This window comes from Fukomys damarensis, unplaced genomic scaffold (genome assembly GCF_012274545.1).
Source record: "Fukomys damarensis isolate Sample0158 unplaced genomic scaffold, DMR_v1.0_HiC HiC_scaffold_31, whole genome shotgun sequence".
Lineage (NCBI taxonomy): Eukaryota > Metazoa > Chordata > Mammalia > Rodentia > Bathyergidae > Fukomys > Fukomys damarensis.
Window position 1 is genome coordinate 28,890,378 of NW_022900943.1, and position 3,895 is coordinate 28,894,272.

Consider the following 3,895-nt stretch of genomic DNA (forward strand, 5'->3'; position numbering starts at 1 on the left):
ATGCCTTCTATGGGTGCAGTAAGCTGCAGTTGTAAATGTGTATAGCCCTTGACTGCTTTACAAGTAATCAGAACATGTTCCTCTCATGAGAACTCACTTGGGCTTCCACCCTCATAGAATCAGAGAACTGTAGAACATTATACCTGGGCTCAGCCTTTCCTTCTCTTCTTCATTAAACATTACTCCACCCTTGATTAGTCCAGAGTGCTGGGTACAGAGATAAACAAGGTTCAGTACTTGGCTGGGGTGTCCAGCTGGCAGAGGAACTGAACATAAAGATAATTGCAGGTGGCATGTAGGCTTATAGTAGACATCAGATTCACATTCATTGAGGGGATGAGTTCGTGAATTGATTTTGCAGGGCCAGGTACTGGGATTGAACCCAGAACCTTCACACTGAGCTATGTCCCCAAGCCCGTGCTTTCGTTTATTATTTTGAGGGTCTCACTAAGTCTCTATATTACCCAGGTTGGCTTGGAACTTGTGGTCTTCGTACCTCAGCCTCCCAGAGTGCTGGATCTCAGGCACTCGCTACCACACCCTGCAGAACTGTGACTAATGTGGTTCTCCTTCGTGGTGGTGAGGAGGTCAGGAACGTAGGGGTATAGGAGGTGTGTGCAGAGGGGCCAAGCCGAGGACGACGAGATGATTGTGGGAGCAGTTGAAATGATTGGGGGTGGAGCTAAGGCAGAAACACTAAGGATGAAGAAGTGCGTGTGGCAAAAATAGTTGTTAACATTCACTGAGGGTTTCCTTCCTGCCAGAGAGCACTCTGACACTTGATATGAAGTTTCTCAACAACCATTCAAAGTGATCCTGTTATTCTGATTTTCAAGTCGAGGCAGCTAATCATGCACACGGCTGACCGCAGCCTCATCCCCAGAGCCTGCGGGTACTTGGCAGATGTGATTCAGGGTCCCAAGTTAGGGAGGATCATCCCAGATCATCCCTGCAGGGCAAATAGAATTGTGGGGCCTTTACATAAAGGAAGAAGGGGGTCGGAGTCAGGAGCAGAAGCAAGGACAGGACCATAGGTCAGAGAGGGGAGAAGATGCTGTGTTAAGGACTTGGAAGATGAGGGACCAGGAGCCAAGTGGCTTTTCCTGGGCACGCTGTGAAGAGACTCCTTCCAGGTACTCACTGGCTCACTGCCTTTAGAGCATTTTTCGTCATAGGAAAGGGTTTTGTTTAATTGTCGGATTATTCTTCATTTAAAAGACTTTTGTTTTGTTTTGTTTTTTGAGACAGGGTCTCACTATATAGATGACAGTGAACTGGAACTCACTGTGTAGCCCAGGCTGGTCTCGAACTCATAGCGGTCCTCCTGCCTCAGCCTCCTGAGTGCTGGGATTATAAGCATGTGCCACTGTGCCCGGCTAAAAGCCTTTTTATTGTACTAAAATTTCCATGAAAGCCATTTCTATGTTATTTTCCATTGACTCAGTGGCTAAAGCTGTGCCTAACACAAAATATGCTCAATAAATGTTAACTACCAAAAGGTAGAAAGGGAGAATTCTCAGACTTGCTCAGGGTGGTGCATCTTCTGGCGAAGCGTTCTTGGAGAGTCTTGATGTGTGGAGATGACAGATGACTTTTACTCACTCTGTGGCTTGGAAGCAGCCCGCTCACATGCCCCTCCCCTGCAGAGCATATCGGCCGGCTCTGGGAGTGTGGTTGACAGACAGCTCTAGTTATCAGGGCTTGCATCCACTGTAAGAAGCCACCTGCCCCACTGTCATCCATTGGGTTATTGAGAAGGGCATAAAATGAGGCCATCTCCATCCGGTATAGGCCAGCTCTGGTCGTTGTTTTGGCTCCAGAGCTTCTTGTAGGGTTTTCCAAGGTTGTCAGTGGACCCATCTTGTCCTTAACCTCTTCCTCACTTTGTCCTGCTTCCATTTTCCTTCTGTAAATGTTGGTCCTAAGATCCTCAATAGAGGTCCTATAAACTGAATTTTACCTTCGTCTGCTTCTGGAGATTTCCATATCAAACAATCCCTAAGCATGGAATTGATCTTGAGTCACACTTAGTTTAAAAAGCAAAAACAGAATACAGAACGTAAGAGATAGTTGTAAAAGAGCTTAAGGTTTGCAAATCCTATCCCTTATTATTATCATCTTTTTGTTAAGTTAGGAAATATTGCTATTATTAAAGATTTCTCAGTAGAATCCCCTAACGGAGTGACACTGCCCAGCAGCACAGTTTCACAGCTAGCAGTGGTGACTCTCAGGAGCCTTTTCACATCCGCAGTCTCAAGGATCATCTTTCCCTCTAACCTGTTCACCTTCATGGGTTTCCTGTGCCTATGAATGACCCCAGCACCATTCCCAGGCCCAAGGCCAGGCGTCTGTCCTTCAAACTGCTCTCTTCTCCCCGATGTTAGTCATAGCAGACCTCTCTCCCGTGTGTTTCTCGGACTTAAACACAACTCCGATCCATTACCCTCTTCGATTGGGATTTTCTGTTTCTACGCCCACCTCTGACCTTTACTGACCATCCTAGTTCACCATGGCTTCCTTTCTCTTGACTCTGTCTAAATTCTCCTGAATGCCCACGGTAGTACACAGAGCCGTCATAGCCTGAAGTCTCTTTTGAGCTCCAGCCTTGAATTTTGCCGTGACTCCCTGTCCCTAGGATTAGCCATGCTGAAGAATGTATAGCTCCTCAGTCTGCCTTGCACTTGTTCACCCCTGGGCTTTTTCACATGTTACTTCCGCCATCTGGACTATTTTTCCTCTCTCTGCCCAATCGTAGTGTTGATTTCTATTATTCTCCCTTCCTTGATTCTACCAGGGAAGTACTAGCTCATGGGAATCTGAAGACAAAGACAATGAAAATGAATTGAGAAATATTTGGGTGGCAGCGGGACTTGGTAATAAGCTGGAATTTTGTAATTGGACGTCTGTTAGGCTGCCTGTGACTGACTTGAGTAATCATTAAGAAAGATGCCCTGTCATTTTGGATTTAGTAAGTTGCCAATAATTATAATATTTGATCAGGCCTATTTTGCAATCCTTTCCTTTTTTTTCTCCCACAGGGATTTCCAATTTTCCCTCCACATTTTATTTTCCAAATGGAATTTTAAAACATTTTATCAAGGTTGTTTTAAAAGCCAAACTTGAGATATTTGTGTTATGCTAATCTTAAACATTATTTTGAAAAAAAAACACAGCATCTTCAGAACTATTTTTGAAAATAAACCTACAGTAGCCTCATTATATTCCACTTAAAAACCTGTTGTTGGGCTGGGGTTGTAGCTCCATGGTAGAGAGCTTGCCTAGCAGGTACAAGGTTCTGGGTTTAATCTCAGGACTGAAAACAGACAAAGAAACAAAGTATAGAGTCATGATTCTTAGCGCAGCAGTTAACACCTGACACATTGTGACCCCTGAAAGCCTTTCCTTGTCCTTCGGAGATGTAGAAAACAAGATAAGGAGCCGTTATGTGAATCTCAACGGGCAGTACAGAAAGTTGGGCAGTACAGAATGCATCCGCAGGTCGGAGATATGCGTGGGAAATCAGCATTTGCCTCATTTGCAGTTGCCGCTGGAGAAAGAGGCTTCTAACCCGGATTGCATTTTGCCCTGTAAATCCATCCAGTGGAAGAACATCTGTTTTAACCTGCAAGCATCCCAAGGGTATGTGCCTGATCAAGGCTGTGTTTCTTTCAAGCCTTGGAAAAACTGTGATTTTGTAAAGTTTTGTTTCTACCTCTTGTCATTGAAGAAGAAAATTCTACCAACTGCAGAAGAAACAGCTCGGCTCCTTTATGTTTAACTGGTAGCACAATCTCTGAGCTCTGGCCCAGTTAAAGTTTCCGCTGGCTCTTTTCATTCTTCCTCACCCTGCTTTCTCCTCCTTGTTTCCCCATTTTCTGCCCTGTGCACATCTGGT